Consider the following 20563-nt stretch of genomic DNA (forward strand, 5'->3'; position numbering starts at 1 on the left):
GGAGAGACAATCACACTCATAACCTTTTTTTAGAGTCTGGTGGTGATCAATCTTTGTGCTCAACAAGAGTGTGTTTTGGAAAGGGGAAGTTACCATTGGGGACCACATAGACTTTTTCACAGAGCTTGGTGGACCCAGTCGAGAAAGAATGCTCCAAGTTAAGTTGCTGTGGGCTCATTTTCCAAATCCTTCCAGAATTGCAGCAAAACCCTTCTTCACAATCTCGGCCCACACCAAGAACTAGTCTTTTAAGAATGTGTTCTCTGCTGAAATCTCAGTGTTTGCCACGTGACACCGGCGATCTCTGCCTGGTACTTTTGTTCTTTCTTCACATGAAAAAAACGAAGCTCAGAAAGTCCAATGCATTTGGACAGATGCAGACATAAAAAGAGAAGGAATCTGCATGGGACTCACCCATCTCCCGTTAATCATGCTGTCTCCCCATCCAGCCTTAGAGATGCAGATTTATGGCAGAAATGGAGAACAAAACTATGCTTAGAGAATTGTTCCCAAATGAAATCCTGTGGGTTTCTGCTGAGGGTCACAAGCTGAGCAATGATGCACGTCTTTGTAAACCATTGTCTTTAATGCATTTCCACACAGGGAGGTGCACACAGTTCTAAGGGTTTGCTTTCTGCCTTCATAGTCTTAGAAATGTGTTTTCCCTAGAGCCTCAGAAGAGATCCAGAATACTCCTGACATGCCTCACTCTCCTATGTACACTGACATCTCGTGGTAGCATCCTGTGACTGCAGTCTGCATTGTCTCAGGAGTCAGATTGGGCATTTCATTATCAATTGTTTAATGCATTAAGGGAACTAGAACTTACTAAGGACTTGGTAGGCATCAGGAATTGTGCTGGGCACCAGGCAACATTAAGACACAATCATAGAAAGACTGTAGGAAAAATCAGACAGACTATTGTAGGAAGTCAACGTTCATAGATATAATCCAGTTTGCATCCCCTGTGGGTTATACAGTGGGTTTACTAAGAATTGTACCATTTGTTGGGGATTTACTATCTTTACAGCAACTGCAAATGGTGAGGGTCATCATTCAGACTTCAGATTTGAAACAACTAAAGGTGTGGAAGCTTACTTACTTAAAGCATCCCATTTTAAAACACAAGAATAAGCCTAGTGTATGAACTACTTTAATTTTCACCAGTTATCAAAATCAGAAGTTTACCTCTAGTGAACAGGCAACACTGAAAGATTCATTCTAATGACTGGATGGGATGGGAGGCAAATGATCCCTGAAGAGTAACTGAGTTTAGGGCTGAACAGTTGGCTCAGCAGATAAGAGTTGTTCTTGCAGAGGGTCCAACTTTGACTCTAAGCATCCGTATTACAACCACCTGTAAATTTTTACTCCAGTGAATCTGGCGCCCTCTTCTGGCCTGAATGAGCACTTGCACTCATGTGCACATGCTCACACATGGACAAGCACAAAGGCACATAAGTAAAATTATGTGAGTTTGAGGCCAGCCTGGTCTCCAAAGCGAGTTCCAGGAAAGGCGCAAAGCTACACAGAGAAACCCTGTCTCGAAAAACCAAAAAAAAAAAAAAAATCAAATCTTTAAAAAAAGCAGCAAAAGTTTATTCTGTGTGATTTAGGCCATAAAAAATGAGTTAGCAGATTTCCTGTGTGGATCCTGGTGACATCCTCTTTGTCTTAACTTGATTCACCAACCTAAAAGCCTACTGTTGGCATCTTTGTGCATGTATTTGAGCTCGTTTTCTTCTGCACACTCCTAAATACATGAATGTATAAATAAAAAGAGGTGCATATTATGTGTGCTGTTTTGCAACTTATTTTGTCTAATTTGCTAGTTTTCTTGCTGTATTGCAACCTACATGGACCATATTTACAGTATCCAAGCAAAACTCACAGTTATATGGGTGAGGAAGAACACCAGGTGGGCTGGTCTAGCATTTCTGTTCAGGATTCCAGAGGAAGCCAAGCCCTGTGCCCACTGGAATCTTATGTAGAATCTACCCCAAGCTCATTCACGTGTGGCCAGGATTTGGCTTGCTATAGGACTCATGACCCGTTTCCCTGAAGAATGCTCCTCAGGAACAACTTTTAGGTCCTGAGGTTGTTTGGAGACCTCTGTTAGAAATCCATTTGTCTGAGAGATCAAGACTCACTGCTCATTCCTCTGACGTTCTTTTCTGCAACTATGTAGAGAAATAAGGACTCTTGTCATTAAGTTAGATCAGCTGCTTTAAGCCCACCCAACTAGTTGTCCTTAGTTACATCTTCAAAATCCCTTTGGAATCCCTGGGGATGCCAGCAGGGTGGCTAGTCAGGGGCTCCTGTAGAATTCCACAGTAACAATTACGCTTTGGGGCTGAGGGGGTAGCTCTGTTTGCAGAGTTCTTAGGCCAGGTTTCCATCTCTGCCATACATAGATCAGCAGGCACAGCTACTCATTCCTGCGGTCCCAGAGCTCTGAAGGTAGCAGAGACAGGAGGATCGGAAGCGCAATGACATCTTCGGCTACATAGAAAGTTCAAGGCCAGCCTGGGATATTCAAGACACTATCTCAAACAAACAAGCAAGCAAGCAAGTAAACAAACAAACAAAAGCTACCATTTTATCAATGTGTGTGTACAAAGAGTCTATGCTGTGCAAAATTCTAACCACTTCACTGACTCTTCATTCATGGAACTGACACACTAACGCTGTTGGAAGATGTGTCCTCTACGTCATATTATCGAGCATGCCTGCTGTCTTCCCACTTCCATCCAGTTCATTTCACACAGGCACCACCACAAGGACTGACATAACCATCTGCTCCTGGTCTGGTACACATGACTTGCAACATTTCCTCATAGTCAAGGATGCAAAGCCTAAACCCATTTCTAGTCCTCACTTATCTTTCTGATGCCCCTCATTTCAGAGACTACCTGACAACCTCATCCATCTGCTCCATCACTCAGGCTGTATCCTGCCTCATGTTGCTGCATTTCTCCACTCAGTCTCTTTTCTACTTCACTCCAGATTCCCCTGCTAGGGACCTAACACCTGCCTCATCTTTAAGACTCAACTCTGACATCATCTCCTTCAAGAAGTATTCTCCAGATGCTCTTCTTCCAAACACAGAGAGAGAAAGTTAATGACTTTTTTTTTTCATTTTCTTCTGCATCACTATCATCTGTTCCAAAGATGTCACCATGCTCTGACTGTGTGATAAACACACATATTCAGACAGCTAGGCATAGGTGAATTCTCAGTTTCTACTGAGCAATAATCATAGAACAATTTAATAGTCTGTGTTTTCACATGCTCTAATGCCCATTTAAATTTCTATCACACTCCTACTTCCATCTCTGTCCACCCTTTCCTCCCGTGTTGACTTCTCTCATTGATCATCTTCTACTTTGATGATAGCCCACAAGACAACTGGATCTTTGCTGGAGAGGACAGATGATATTTCCTTTCCGGATAGTTTGTGTACTAGTTAATCACAGCACGGAACGGGAAGATTATTCTCCTCTGGCTAATTCCGGAATCTCAAAACTAAAAGTAGGACCTCCTTTACATTCCTAGCTGGGAAGAGCATCATTGCTACTGATTTCATATGCACAAATGCATCCTGGAGCCCAGAGACTGCAGTTCCTGGGAGAAAGGAAGGAATTTTCATTGAAAGTGCTTTGCCTGGCTCTGCAGACCTCTCTGAAATTAACTTCACATGTTATCCAGGCCACTCTGTGTTGCCATGGAAACCAGCATGTCAGCTCAGCAAAAAATAAGATAAAGATTAAGAAGAAACCACAGATGCTACAACCTTTTAAATAATTTCTCTCTTGTCTTTGTACAGGTGTGTGTGTGTGTGTGTGTGTGTGTGTGTGTGTGTGTGTGTGTGTGTGTATATGTGTGTGTGTGTGTGTGTGTATATGTGTGTGTGTGTGTGTGTGTGTGTGTGTGTGTGTGTGTGTGTGTGTGTGTATGTGTGTGTTTGCAGGCATATGAGTGCACTTCAAAGCAAGCATGAGTCTGAATGAGAGCTTGGTGTGTGTCAAACAATACATTGTTCCCTTTCCCTGAGTGTGTGTGTGAGTGTATGTGCCTGGGTGAGATTTTTTTGTTTTCCTATCTCAGAATGGGGACCATCCAGTCTGCCTTCACAACTGTGGGGACTCCTTTAGACAGTTGGTTCAGCTTATGAGACCAAAAAGAGAAGCTCTTCTATTAATATCTAAATGACGTCTTAAGAAAATAATAATAATATTGAAAAACGGTTATGTAAGGAGAAAAGCCCACTATTGGCCTGAGGACTAAGTCACATTCCACAGGAAAGAAAATAGAAAGCGGTGGTCAGTGTTTGGCTAATGCCTCTGCTGTTAGGCTGGGTCTGCAGTCCAGAGCCAGGGGAAACATTTCAATGAGTTCTCAGAGGGTCCTGTAGAGGTTTCTGTTTCAGGGAGTTCCTCACCCAGGCAGAGCAGTGGGAACATGTTCCCCATGTTGGAAACTGCAGCTGCAGGCAGCAGTCACATTACACTGCACTTTGAAGAAAGGTCTGCCGAGAAGGCCAAGGGCTGCCTTACAGTCACTGAGGCAGGTGTCCACTCAAGAGAGTGGCAAGATGAAAGACCCCGAGTCCCTGAGCGATTGCAGCAGCTTCATCAGCACTATGTGAGATGTTCTCACTTAGAAGTGTGTGACTGCAGGTGAAGCCTGGAGTTTCTGCCCTCAATAAAGTGTTAAGCAGAGGGTGAATACCAGTCACTGACCTGCTTATTTAGGTATGTGATCAAAGACTCACTTAATTTTCATAATTAACTTGCATGCTAAGTGTTACCTGAGGTTGATAGACACAGAATGAGAGTCAAAGATGGGGTCACAGAATCAGAGTCTGGTGTGAGGCTGCTGGAAATCACATCCTGTGCTCCTTCCTACTGTTCTGAGGGTGTTCCATTCTCTAATAAAGGGGGACACAGCCTTGTCCAAATGCCTGATACTACACTCTGCAATTCCTGCCTGGTATTAATATCATACCTGTATAATATACCTGTATATAATACCTGCTTAGTATTATATACAAATAATTCAGAAGGGACCATTTGGGAAAGTGTCGTTGGTGGCTCCATGAAGGGCTATCTTGTCTACTGGGCAAGTAAAGTACCCACTGAAGATGAGGCGTGGGGAGAGAATCAAGATACAATTTCCCCATTATCTCCCTTCCTTCTCCTTACACTCTTCCTTTCCACTCTTCCTTCTTAATTTCACAAATAATTTTTTAAAATTTACTCTGTTTCAGCTTCAGCCTTTATCACAGGATTAAAAATACAATCTCCTAGACTTTGAATTACCTTTTTACTCATCCTGTTGATATAGCTGTGTGTGTGTGTGTGTGTGTGTGTGTGTGTGTGTGTGTGTGTGTGTGTGTGTGTGTGTGTGTGGTGTGTGTGTGTGTGTGTGTGTGTGTGTGTGTGTGTGTGTGTGTGTGTGTGGTGTGGTGTGTGGTGTGTGTGTGTGTGTGTGTGTGTGTGTGTGCAAGTGCATGCATGGCTCTTAATTTTTTCTTAGCAAAATTAATCAGGATGTTCTTTCCTTTTCCCCTGGTAATGTTAGAGGTTTAATATACGACATGGCAAACAGGATGAGTGCCCTGTCATGAGTACTGCACAACACTCTATAGTTTTTTAAAGTCTTTTTTTCCTTCTTTTAAAGGAGTACCCACCTTGTGTCTCAGTGTCTCTTACTGAATGCACCAATGGAGTTCTATTGCTTTAAAGCTTTTCTTTATGTGTGCATGTATATGCACATGTATGAGTGCTGTGGAGGCCCAAAGAGGGCGTTGGGTCACAGACAGTGAAAGTCACCTGATATAGGAGTGTTGGGGGTTAACTCCAGTCCTCTGTAAGAGCAGCATGCATTCTTAGCCAATGAGCTGTCCTCTGTCTCTAGCTCCAAGTTTGAAAGTTTTGCCACTCAGATTTTAGGTCTTTATCCCTTAGAAATTTGATATTTGGTTGGTATTCAGGACTAATTCAAAGTCTTTTCTTTCCACTCAACGTGAAGACACACACTTCTAGCTCCACCTGTGGGATCCTTCATATCCCTTGCTGATCTGGTGGACTGGGCAGCCTGTGTTCCTAGATGGGGTCCTACACATTTCATCCAATATCCCATTTACCCTCACAAAGTAAGATACATGGCTTTGTGTATCACCATCATGATTCAATTTTTTCATTCCTTCACCACTGAGGAGTAGATTCCAAATGTTTCATTAATAAATGTTTCATGCATTGATTTCCCAATTTATTCTGATACAGGATCATTGTAAACAGGTCTTTGCTATCTTAAAACAATAAAGGAATATTTTATGGTCTTTGAAAACAACTTCTTAATGTAGAGCTTTCATTTCTTTTTAAATGATGCCTTTCTTGAAATCAATAGGATTCTTGCGCTCTTCAGTTCAACGGGACACTGTGCTTTTGTCTCTGTGGTTTGAAATAATCACCACATTTACACCATTTCACTCCAGCTTTTATCATTATTTCTGGATCTATATCTAAATGGTTTTACTGTTTAAGCAGTATTTGTGATCATGGCATCCATTCGTCTCCCTTTGTATATCTTCCATAACTCACAAGATTTCATAGCTGACAGAACATTTTAACCAGTCTCACAATCCACTCCTTTAACTAAGTAATGCATTTTAAACTTTTCAAATATTTCATTTAGTTTTTAATATTTATTTATAATTTCTCATTTTTCAGTTTTTACTTTTTATATTATTCTCAATACATGTTTTTCACACTATTTTTGGTGTTTCTTTGAGACATTGCTTAACTATGTCTCTAAATTTTATCTTTCCTTATATTTGGAAAATAATGGATACTAACAGCACTATTTAAACATCTGAGTTCTGTGGATTTGGGGGTGATTTTTTTCTTTCCCATACTATGTCTGTGTGAGTTCCAAACCCAGGGCTGAATCAGGGTCCTGAATTGCCCCAAATGGCTTTTCTTTCCCTTCCCCCCAGAGCTGATAACTAACTGCCTTTGCTACAAGAGTAAACTTCCCCTTAGTTTCTGTATTATTCACTCTCCTCAAGTCCATGTTCCTTTCCCATGAGACCTCAGAACATCCTCTGCCCTTCTGAGACAGTTGTTGGTCTCTACCATGCTCTTTGTTCTTTGGTTCATCCTTAGCAGACTTCCCTTTTTGGTAGCTTAACTTTGCATATTTATGTGTGTGAGTATTCAGACCTCATTTAGTTTCTGTGCCCCGGGCATTTTGCTGCAAAGTTGTCATTTTTGCTTGTGCCTTATAGCAGATGCTGCTCACTGCCCTCCAGAAGCTAACATCCCTTGCCCTGCCCCTGTGAAGCAATGCTACCATCATCATTGCCCCAGGGCTCTAATCATCAAGGTAATTACACACCAAGGACTTTCCTAAGCAATGCTTATGTGTCAACATGGGCAACATCTGTAATGACCTAGTGAGAATAACACTCATACCATCTCTATCTTATACACAAAAAAAAACAATGTCCAGAGAGAAAAGTTAAATCTACGATGACTGCCATAAATGAACTCATGCGAGAGTGAGTCATGAAGAAACTCAAGAGACTGAAATTCAAGCCCCTTTGAAGAAGCAATGAAGTCTTTTGTGCTCTAAGCATACAGAGAGAGGAAGACACAAGCAAGGCAGGAGCCTCACCTACATGTATCTGTACATGTAGGTGAGACTCCTATATATCTAGGAGAACTAGGAAAACAATGGAAGATGCCAGAGGTTCCTTGCATTATGGACCAGTGATATGTCAAATTTAAGTCAAGTAATAAAACATTTTCCACTAGTGAACTAGGAATTCCCTGCAGTCATCTTTGCATTAAGTTATTTTTCTTGTTTGTGATATAAACATAGCTTCACTAGCAGACATGGAATATGACTATAATCCCAGCATTGGACAGGTAGACACTTAAGGATCTGGAGTTCAAAATTATCCTTTGGCTGTACAGACAGCTCCATGCATAGAGGGGTTGGCCACCAAAACTAATCATTTGAGTTTGATTCCCAGAACCCCCAGGATGAAAGGAGAGAATCCTGAAGGTTGTTCTCTGACCTCCACATGCTTCCCACTCTACCACACGCTAAGTGAACACATGCAACCATTTGCCAGGTATGGTGGTGCACACCTTTAATGCTGGTCCTCAGGAGGCAGAGGCAGAGGCATCTCTGAGAGTGTGAGATCCACCTAGTCTACTCACCAAGTTCTAGGCTAGCCAGGGTTAATACTGAAATATTGTCTAAAAAATGTTACTAAAAATAAACGAAGCACAAAGATTATGTGAACAAAGCTTGATTGTACATGTCTTCTTCCCAGTCTATGTCTTCCACATACAGGATAGCACAGCATTACAAAACAAAGGCATGAAAAATGAAAACAATAGAATGTGTCGTGGTGATGGAACAACTTCCCCTGTCACGTTCATTGTCCTTTTCTTTGTCAATGTTATAAAAGTCAAACAATTCTACTTCTAGCACTGTTCAATTATTTGCATAGTTATAAAGAGAATCTTCTGCCAGGTGGGTTAGTCGATGTAAGAAACACAAAATAGGAGCTGGAGAGATGCCTCAGCCATTAAAGGTGCACAGCGCTCTTCAGCAGGCCCGAGTTGGGTTCCCAGCAACCGTATCTGACATCTCACAACCACCCGTGGTGACTGCAGTTCCAGGGGAGTCGATACCCTCCTCTGTCCTCCATGGGCAATATCACACATGTGTGCATACTCATCCACAGGTAGACATCCATCCATCCAGTTAAAAATAAAAATAAATCTCAAAAGAGGAGGTACAGAGGCAAATGAACAAGAGAGAGAGAGGAGGTTTGATAGCATAGTTCTTAACCCCAGTACTCAGGAGACTGAGGTAGGAAAATCAGGAGTTCCAGGCCAGCCTGGATTACATAGTGAATTTCATACTAATCTGCACTTTGAAAACCTGGAGGGGTAGAGAGGACAGCAAATATATATATGTATATATTTAATAATAAATACATATGTGTGGGTGGGTGTATACATATATGTGTGTGTCAAGAATAGATATATAGATACGCCAGCCTGGTCTACTCAGCAAGTTCAAGCCTAGCCAGGATTAATAGTGAAATATTATCTAAAATATTTTTTAGATAGTATTTCACAATTCCTCAACTGCCTTTTTATATCATCTATGTATCTATCTATCTATCTATCTATCTATCTATCTATCTATCATCTATCTGCCTACCTATCGTCTATCTATAGACATATAGACATATATAGTTATATAGCTATATATGCATGCACAAACACACACACACACACACACATACATATATAGAGAACACAAAGGCAGCAAAATTGCCAAATTTTATAGGAAGAAAATTACCACCCTCACGTAGTCAATTTGTCCTTTCGTTAGTCATTAATGTCTCCAGGGAGAAGCCACAGACAACAAACAGAAAGGGAAAATTTAGTGTGCTGCCTAAAATTAGAAACTAATTTTTACATCTAAGAAAATAAGTACAAAATGTCAGGAGTCACGACCTTTCATATCTGCTGATGACTTGCAAACATGAAAATATTTTTCCACTCATGGGTAGGTGAATGGGCAGACATGCAAAGTTCGAGGGAACTCTAGGGTATGCAAGGGCAGATGTGAGCATCAGAACTATTTGTAGCCATGCTAGACAATAGCAGCTTCCCCCAACCCTGAATAGGGGATGTTTTTAGAATCTTTTCAGCTGCCTCCTAAGAGGCAGAACCCTCTATCTCCAAAGCAGTGTTCCTGTAAGTGCCTGTAAACAAGCATCCACTATCTATTTTGATGAGTGACACAGAATGGATGCTGTGGGCCATGGGAGGAATTTGTGACGACAACTTAAATGATCTGGGGCTCACGTCCATGTCACAGCTTCTTCCAGTACCAGCAAAATCAAGCACCATCTTGGAGGAAACTCTCCAAGTGTCCTGTGCCCTGCCCAAGCCTGTCTCCTGTCACTGCACTTGCGTCTCCCACTCCCAGAATTCGAGCTTTACCAGGAAAATAATCACAGATTTCCCTTGCAATTATTTCCTTAGCAGGGAATACCACTTCACATAGAGGCATTTGGTACACACCTCTGACCGTAGGAGTCTAAGATGTAACTGGCCGCAGCACACAAATAGTTTTCCTGGTGATCTCTGACACAGTAGCAGCTGGTAATGAGTGACTTCGAGAGTCACCATGAGCTGGGCTAAGGCACCACTTACTAAGGTGATGGTTTAATTCTCTCTGGCCACTCAAGCTTTATATCTAAAGGCCAAGAAGGCTAAGTAAAAATCTATGTAATTATTATCTAACTTTGAGAAATGTTTTAACTGAATTTTGGGGGAAAAATACATACATACATATATATATATATATATATATATATATATACATATAAACATTTTATGCAACAACATATCTGAAAATCCTGAACTATTCTACTTAAATGTAATTTTATATATGTGTATACATATATATATATATATGTATACACATATATAAAATACCTCCATCTCTGATAGGAGGAATTCTTCTAGGAGCTTCCAATTTCTTTTCATTTAGCCTACACTTTCTCAGCCAGCTGTGATTTTGCTTCTGTAACCACAGGGTGTTTGCAAAGGTGTTGGAGACTATCGCTATTGGTGAGAGGAATTATTGCTGGTGTCTAATAAACAGAGGCCAGAGGTGCTGCTGAATCTGATGCTGAAGGTAAGGCAGCTCCCTACATTGAAGAAGTATCCAATCCAAGGCATCGATGCTGATAAAAACCTAAGGAACCTTCACCAAACATGGCTGTGTCTTCATATCTGTTCTACTTTCCCGATAAATGCTCCAGTGAATCTTGGCCTTGGTTTCTAGTCTTTTGTTGTTTCCTGGTTATCCTTACACACACACACACACACACACACACACACACACACACACACACACACACACACGACTGATTTGGGGATTATGGAATCAAGCAGCCAGGTCCTTGCTGGTCCTGACCTTATTCTTTAGAGCTCAGCTGACTTTTCTCTTTGTAATGGAAACAACATAATTTGTAAAATCTTACCAAATTCTTCATTATCTCCCACCTCCCCTCATCTACTGCAATCTTATTGGGTTTTAGCATCCTGATCCCGCCCTTATTTTCAGTACTCTGCTTTATTGTTCTCTCCATGGGCTTGGCCTTGCTCTGTGATTTCCTCAGCTGCAAATTAGAGTGACTTAGTAAGATATATCTAGGTAATCTACTCTCCTTTGATGAAATTCATTACCTATAGTCTCTTCAAACTCCACGCCCACACATGTGACTAACTGTTAGCCTCCCGTAATCAGTGGTCCCGAGCACATAGTGATGACAGCAAGAGTGTTAGTGTTCACATGCCAGAAACACATCAACATCTGCACTCTTTAAATTGGAGGAAGTCTGGATGTGTGGTCCACACATAACTGCACAACTGATATACAATTATGGGCACAACTAGGCTCTAAGAGTCAATGAAACCCTTTTTTCAGATCCCTTTTCTTTTTTCTTGACACCATCCACAGTGCCTTAAGTTTGTGATTTAACTGTAAGTTTATTATTTAAGTTAAATGTTGAGCTGTGTAGAATGGATTCAGGTCTGCTTTGGTAGGTGACTGTTCCACACCTGCTGTGTATGGCATGTGACACTTGACAACTTTCAAAGTGTGGGGCTGAGCAGGATGTTGGGCCTGCCATCCCATGTTAGTGGTTCGGTAAATTGTCTATTTGCTTACCAACAATGAGGAATTCTCAGAGGAAAGGGCGGGAGACACAAACTAGGATTGTCCTCCATAAATACTGCAATTGTGAGCAGTTATATGCGATTGCATAAAGTCACATTTCAGAGCTACACATGCATGATGGTAACCCTAAGGACAATGCACTTGGTGACATTTCCAGCTGTATCACTCTTGCTCTCGAATTTCTTATGGGAAGTGTGTGAGACAGAAGAGGATGTCAAGCTTTGTGCAGCTTTACATGGTCGCATTTCAGTCTGACATAACATTCACATACAGCCATCATCCAACAGGTATAAAATATTATGTAGAACACTCAAATCACCTTCTTTCTTCCTTCCAGGCAGCACCCCATAAAAAAATAAGGATGCCCTTCTGATCTTTGGTATAACAGGTTAGTTTCACTTCTGTTGAACTTCTTATGAATATAAACAAGCCACTTTTCAGTCACAATGTTGTTTATAATAAATAGCATTTGTTGGTGTTGTATGACCAGAGCCCATTCTTCTGCAGATGGCCATAGAAACACTTCTCTGCTTGCCCCTTGTATTTTGACTGAGTTTTCTGTTGTTTCTACTTTGGGGTACTTCCAAAAAAAAAACAAACACTCGACACATTCTAAGATAGAATTTTGTTTTGCTGCAAGTAAGCAATGATTTTTCTTTTATTGATTAGTATCAACACAAACAAACAGGATACTAACTATTCAAAGGTTCAGCATTAGTAGGCACTGACTAACAGTTTTTCATTGTGGTTGTCCTGATTTTACTATAAGGAATAGGACTCTATTGTCTTATCAATTTGAGCATTCAGGTTATGTCTTTTAATTGCTTTCCTGGAATCATTTAGATATTCAGGCTAAGTCCTTTCTTGCCTATGCATTATGTGAACGTATTATTCTTGTTTGATTGCCTTCTTAATATATATATATATATATATATATGTATATATGTATATATGTATATGTGTGTGTGTGTATGTGAGTGTGTGTAGTGACTCTTGGTTGGTTTTACTGACATCTAATTTATTATATTTATTGTTTATGGTTATATATATCATGTTGTCTTCACGAAACTGAGTAAGTGTAGTTGATCCATTTATAGCCATTATATTCCATTACCCCTTAGGCATTCTATTTGTTCTTTAACATTTCGTGTATAATCCACCTGGCATTTGTTTCTGTGTGGAGAGTGAAGTCTAACATAGATTTTATTTAATGTGGCTGTGCAATTAACCCGACTCACTGTTAAAAAGTCAACTGTTTCCTGCATCAGAATCTAGGGTTCTTTGGTCATAAATCAGTTACAGTGGGCGTGTTAGCCTGTGTCAGGGCTCTGCTCCATTGCTCTCCTAGTCAGCTCTTATGTAGGTGCTGTCTTGGTTAATTACGGCAGCTGTGTGAGACTGTCAACATCTGGTAATGGCACCCAGCTCGATCTTTTGAACACTTTGCTCAACAGTATTTTGTGTTCTTGGTCATTTACATTTCCTTATACTGTTGGAGTTAGCTCATTCCTTTTCACAAAACATCTACTGGTACTTCGTTTGGAATTTTGTTGAGTCCATAGGTCGATGATAGGTATTTGAAATGTTGTTGTGAGTGATTCTGTTTTAAAATTTTATTCCCCAGGTTTGGAGGTCCTGTTTCAGTCTCTTTCCTCTCCTGCTGGTCTCTTTCTCCTCTTCCCATCACCTCCTCCTGCTGCTCTGTCTTCTCCCGTCTCTCCCTTCTTCCACCCGCCTCTGCCTTAGAATAGAAACTGGGGCTTCAGCAGATTAATCATGATGCCCGCCACTGGGCTGCACCCCAGCCCCAGACACTCTTCTCTGTTACTGAACTTCTGTTCATAAAGATGGTGAGATTCAGTGACTCCTTCTAGTGATTTAATAATCCTTCTTTGGATGTCCACACATCAGGAAGATGGTAGCACCGTTACTTGCCCATTTTCAATCTTTAATCTTTCTTAGTTAGTCTTCCTTTTATATTAGAATAGGATCTACAACTTGAATTTTTTTTATAAGTTTTAAAAAATATTTATTTTACATCCAGACTCAGTTTTCCCTCCCTCCCCCCTCCAGGTTCTCCTCCTCCCTGAGCAGACTCTTCAGTCTGACTTATAAGTCCCCAGCAACTACAGTGGTGATGCAGCTCAATCATGCAGTCACGGAAGAAGACCCCACATTCAGTTCACTAACGCCTCAGAATAGTGTGCTTCTACGGCAAAGTATCAGTGGGACATTGGCTTTTGTCATAGTTTAAGATGTGTTTAATGACATATAAAACCACTAGGATAGAATGACAAATGATAAACTGCAGACTACAAAACAGGATGCACACATGTGTTGCATACTATGTGATGTTAGTCTGCTAGTTTGGATAATAGATAAATTTGAAGCGCTATAAAACAGAAACACAAAATTCATTTCTTTAACGTTCCGAGTTGTGATTTTAAGGTATTTTTAATGTGCATTTTCCTAATGTATTGTAGTAATACTGTACATTTTCTAAGTTTCTACTGTATTTTCTAAAGGTCATCACTAGTTTCAATGGTGTAAAGATAGTATTTTTTTCCTTTGAAACAGTGAAGAGTGGGTCATGACATTTCTAACTGCTGGTGACTTGTGTCATATTCTACTGGATATGTTTTAGGTACTTACATATTGGCTAGAAAAAGAGCAGTCATATAAATTTATTTTGTGATTTAAAGGTAAAAATGATTAAGGTCTGGTCATGTGACTCAGTGGATAGAGTGCTTACCTGGCATGTAGGGACCCCTAAGCTTGATCACCAGTATTGTATTAGGGAAGAGGATACATTCCCATAATCCCAGGACTTTTGAAGTAAGGAAAGAAGACCCAATGAATGAATTTAAACAATGTTTACATTGTAAATATATATGGCTTTACACTTGTATTATTTACTTTGTTAGGCTAGAAATGGTGGTTGATGATGACCACAATGATGCTGAGTGAAGCTTAGCATGTTGGCTATTGATGTACTCAGCCTTCACCCGATACACTCATTAATGTCCTTTCTCTCCTGCTTAAAGGAAGGGCAATCTGTTTCCTTGTGGTTTTAAATTCACAGTGGTCTAGAATTACAATCCTCATGAATGGACTTCCATGTACCTCAAATTTTCTTATGAATTCTATTAATCATTCTAACTGTGTGTGTGTGTTTATATAATTATGGATGCACCAAATGTTTAGGCTTTTTGTTTGGCTTTTCAAGAAGTTTCATAATATGCATCTCTTGCTGGCTTGCAGCTCAATATCTAGTCCATGTTGGACTCCAACTTGCAGTGACCATCCTGCCTCTTTCTGCCAAGTGTTAAAATTGCAGGTACATAATCCTATATCGAGGGATAGTTCTGCTTTTAACACCATATTGTGTCTACCAAAGGTGACTGTACAAGATTAAAGAGGAAAAATTAGATGTAACCCATCCGGCTAAAGCTGTGTTTGATGCTCTCCTGGGATGAACTCTGAGACCACCTGATAAGTAGAGTAGAATAGAAGGAAACCAAGCTGCACAGGAAGTCAGACACATGGGTTCCCATTTAACTTGCTCAACAGCTTGTAGGTAAGCAATATCATTACAATTTTTATGGGTTCAAAGAAATATGTCAAGATGTTACGTGACTTGTCCCTCTTTGAATGGTTCTATGTAGCAGAATGAGAAGCTTTATCCAAGCCTCTCAGACTTGAAAGCTGTGACTTCTCTATTTTCTTATATGTTCTCAAAACATTGTGAGAGGTGGATCATCGGTCACTTCAGAGGTCACAGGCATTGTGGCCATCCATGATTATTCTTCAGGCCCGGCGATCACGTGGTTTTAATGTGAGGGGTCATCTCAATGGCATCTAAGTGTGGCTTGCACAAAGTCAAGTTATTAATAGCCCCATTGATGGAGAATGTGGATTTAATTCTTCTTGATCCAACATGCCTCAATTCAGTTCAAGCCAAAATTACTTTCTGAGTATCATTTATAGAGTCACTCATTTGCTGAGACTTGGTGCTGCAGCTGGAGAGGTACAGGTCTGGATTGTTGGAATCTCTTGGGTAGCTAGCAATACAATTAACAACCACAGAATAGTTCACAGGCAATTTCACATTAGCTTGAGAGCTGAGGACAGCAGCAAATGACTTTCAATCAGGTCTCTGGGGCACTGGCTACACGCTATGACACTCTCTACCTGAATAGCTGCAGAAAATTCTCTCATGTATAAAGTTCGGATTTAAAAATTCCTCAGGAGATTAGCTTTTGGGATCAAAGGAAATGTTACCTTAAGAGTCCATTTTGTTTGCACGTGAGCCTCAGAGCTTGGGCTGTCCTGGAGGATTAAATTTAATGTGAAGGTCTTTTCCTCTTCCACGTGATGCTTTTCACTCATACTTTTAGTTAGAGGCTAAACTTTCTCCAGAGAATAAAAAGAGCCATAACCTTGATTTCTGAAGCCCAAAGGCAAAATGTAAGGAGGCTGCAACGGATTGCTACTGTATAATTCATACATCCTTGGAAAGAAAAACTCATAGCAGGCAAGTAGAGGATGACTAGAACATGTTTAGATTCAGCAGTCTTGGTGATACCCCCTAATGGAAATGGGTTACTTGTGCTGAGGCCACTTTAAGGCAGGGATTAAACTCATAACATCTGGATCATGAAAGAAGTAAGTATTTTTTTTTTAAATCTCACTTTGAGGAGCCATAAGGACCTGGATCATTTAGGGCTTATACACCCCATCTTCCAACAGAAAAATGTTGGCTTAGCAATCCCCATAACCAAAGCAGGAGAGAGACAAGACCGAGACCTGAAAATTGATGGTGAGACAGCTTTTATTTGCATGGATCTGAATATCATCATCACCATTATCATCAGTTCTGTTAGGATGCAAACTCCACCACGGCTGGAGATGGTGACAACAGCCTCAGAGTTCTCTGACTGGCTATGTGGAACTGCCAAGGTCAGCACAGTTTTGTGCTGGTCAGCAGCCAAGTGTCTCTTTTCTGCTCCAGGGGATCCAATATGCTGACGACATCTTTTCCTTGTCACTATCATAGACAGATCTCTCTGCAGCCTGTGGAAACATTTGTGTTAAGGTATCCTTTGAAAACTTGGTGAACTTTTATTGATAACATAGGAAAGAGAATCACAATTTTTAGTGATACAATAAGACAGAAGAAAAACAAGTAGAAGCAAAATAGTAAACATTAAGGGATTGCATGTAGATGAGTCAGGTTTTCATTGAAAGTCTTATTACGTGGAATTCTCTTTGGGAATCAATCCAAGCAGGAACCAGGAGGAATCCATCCCCTAAGAGAATTTTCTCAGATAGCAAATCAACAATGAGTAGTAGTCAACTCTTCTTTGTCCAAGAGAATAGGGCAAATACCAGTTTTTCTTCCCTCCCATTGGCTGTTTACAGAACACACTGCCTTGAGCTGCAGGAACTCCCCCAAGTAGAGGTAAACATGTTGGTCTGGGTCTGCACCTTTTACAGTTATTTAAACACATATGAAGGTGTCTGGAAACCAGACACAGGACTCGCCCCTGAGAGTACCAAGCACTTGCAGGTGTGTGGTTCAGTTAGACACTGAGAAAGTGGGTCCCTCTCCTCTTTCATTCTCTCTTCTCCGTTTATTTCTCCTTCTCTCTTATGTTACCTTCTCTTCTTTATCTATTCTGTCTCTCATTCTCTCCTAGTCATCCCCACTTTAAATTTAAATCTCGAGTTTTATTTCCTCTTTTCAATGATCTCTGTTCCCTTACCCAAATTTGTCATTTGGTCTTAGACACTCAGATTTTCTAAGTCATGGGTTAACTCTGTCTTTACTCTCAGGCATGCCCTCAGAGGGTAATCAGTGCTGAAGTTGGTCTGAGATCAGACCTTACCTTGGTCCTGAGAGCTCAGGTCGATTTGCCAATGGTCATGAGGGGCTGAATTCATGTTATCAAGAGTGACACTAATATGTTCTTGGAAGGTGTGGGTTATTCACTATGACGCAATGGCTAGTTGTGGGAGTGGAGGGCAGTTAGTATTCTTAAACAGGATTAAGTTTTGGGGGGAGCATTTGGGTTGCAGCAGTCAGGGCATTTCCCATTTCATTCTCCCTTTCATTTTCAAAGTCCATCTACTCAACTGTAGGATGTGCTCATTTACATGCTCGCCCACCTCTGTGTCTCATTCAGGATGGATTCTGATGAAAGCTACTGCTGCCTTCATCTTCCAGAGCAGGCTGAGTCCAGAGGACCCAGTGGATGAATCTGTAGTGGCCGCCAGAAGACTGGTAGTCACTGTGACCCTGCTGTGTTGTTTGGTTTCTCATCATTGAGCTGTTTCAGACCTTATTATAATGATCTTATTACAATGATGAGTCAAATGTGCTTCAAAATTAGTATTATCTACTTACTATTTCACTTATAAAATAGACATTTTTTTTCATTCCCACTGAACACAGATACCAGGTTAAGTAGTATCCTTACTGGATGGAAACAGTTGACAGATAAATGTGAAAATCAATGAATAAATATGAGAATAAAGAACAAGGACTTTGAAGTGTAATTCAGCAGGCTGAATGGAAGTCTATAAGAGAGAGTTCATATTTTATTACAGACTAGAGAATCTTCCTAAAAGAATGAAAATGAAGTTGAAACTTGAATACAGTAATCCAGTCCTAATCACACTACAGCAAGTCATGTGTTGCTCCAGCGCCAGGCAGACCACACTTTCCAGAACCATGTAATGGCTCCCAGGAAGTTATGTGCTTCTGACTCATTCACCTAATTAGAGATTTGATAGTTCCATAGCAGCCAACTCTTGCTTTGCACAGGCCTTATATAAACCCAGGTTCTGCATCAGGACCAGCTGTACACTTCAGACTCTGATAGCCAAGGATGGGGAGTACTCTGCCTGAGGCACCTGCAGAATTATGATTGTAGACTACACTTATTCAATGTTCTGCAAAGACAGGCTTCTGGCTGGCCAATATTGAGACATGTAGTCAGAGCATCTGTAATATCAGCCACGGGTCGATTGACATTTGACTAATGCTTCCACTTTATTTTTGAATTAGAATTTCTACAAAGATGCTCAAACTGTGGTAATTGAAAGAACAGGTACAGTTAAGCCCACACATACCCAGGGATCAGGCAGAGCCCTCTCCTACTTTATGGAGGCTGGTCTGTGATTGAGCACATGGTTCTGATGTCATGGACTTCACTGGGTCTTTGGTGTTATCATTCGTTCACAGAACTGTCCTTAAATCCCTACTAAGACTGTTGGTATTTCTATAAGCTTTGCTCTTTGCATTGCTTACTGGGTCTGTGTAGAAGTAGTCTGTCTCTCTGCCTCTGTCTGTCTGTCTGTCTGTCTGACTCTTTCTCTAAGCCAAAGTTTACGTTCTCCTGAAGGACCAGGAGGAAGGTTTTAAAAATAGTTATGAAAGAAAAGAATTCCTCGAGAATGTATTTCTAGAATACAAACATGTGGACCCTAGCCCACTTCCTTGATAGTACCATTAAATTCAACCGAGCAAAGGCAGTTCAAGTCATTCGGGGGTGTCCGTTATCACTCCATGCATGGTGTCGTCATCTGGGGTAGATTAGCAGTGGTTGGAACACCCCAATCAATGACTGCATCCTGCGGATCTTTAGCCATCTTTAGGCCAGATGTCATTGCATTATCTAAGTCTCATGTGGTGCAGATGCAAATTAAGCATCTGGGAGCTGTAAAATTCCAGATGATAGACGCTTGTCCCGCACGAGCCCAGGAGTTCTGACCTAGAAGGAATTCCAACTGCAGCTTTGTAGCCACAACACTGAATATAAACACAGTGACCGTGGCCTTGGGTGTGAAGGCTGGCCCTTACCACACAGATCAGCGCCAAGAATGCTGAGGGGACAGATGGGCCCGAACAAGCCTGGGAGATAGCTGAATCACACAGACACTTCACACTCCAACTCAAGTCAGTTGCCCAAGTTTGGGGAAGAAATGGCTGTTCCTCTCACATTGTTCCCTTCAGCAGTAAACACTACTGAACTAGAACCTAAGATGGTCTGGTAACTGCCTATGGTAGTTACTATTGTCAACTTGACAGGGACAGTAAGACATGCTTCTCAGCATGCCATGGGTGATTATCTTTATGTCATCTGAAGTGGGAAGACTCACTCAAAATGGGTGATACTGTTTCCTGAACTCAGATTCTAGAGTGCGTACGACGATGAACACCAGCTTAACATGGACATTTGTAGCTCTTTTCTTCTTGACTGTGACCCCATGTGATCAGTGGCTTCAAGATCCTTTTATCACGGCTTTCTCACCATGATAGATACTTCCTTTAGATTGTGCACTCAAATAAACCTTTTTCTCCTAGTAATTGCTCTTTCAGAGTGTTTTATCACAGTCATGGGAAGAATACACTGCTCAATACTTGGGTCAGTTCTTAAAACTTTGCTGACTTCTTAATTACCCTCTTCCCATGCATTAAAAAAAATCTAGCCACTTTTCAGCAGGAAATATAATCTAAGAAATAGCAAATACAGCAAGCAACTTTGTTTCAACTTACTCTGCCTATGGCAGGAAAGATTTGGTGAACTTATGCTGCAAACATACATCTTTGAACTCCAGTAACACTTGACTATAGATGAGGGGCTGGGCTGATTCATATATCGGTTCATCAAGTATAAATAAATAAATGCTGCCAATTACTACATTATCCCTCCTGACCTAGCATACTTATTCCACCAGTAAAAGCATGCATCTGAAAGGTATTGAATGACTT

Source organism: Peromyscus californicus, unplaced genomic scaffold, assembly GCF_007827085.1.
Source record: "Peromyscus californicus insignis strain IS unplaced genomic scaffold, ASM782708v3 Scaffold_1__1_contigs__length_55948999, whole genome shotgun sequence".
Taxonomy (NCBI): Eukaryota; Metazoa; Chordata; class Mammalia; order Rodentia; family Cricetidae; genus Peromyscus; species Peromyscus californicus.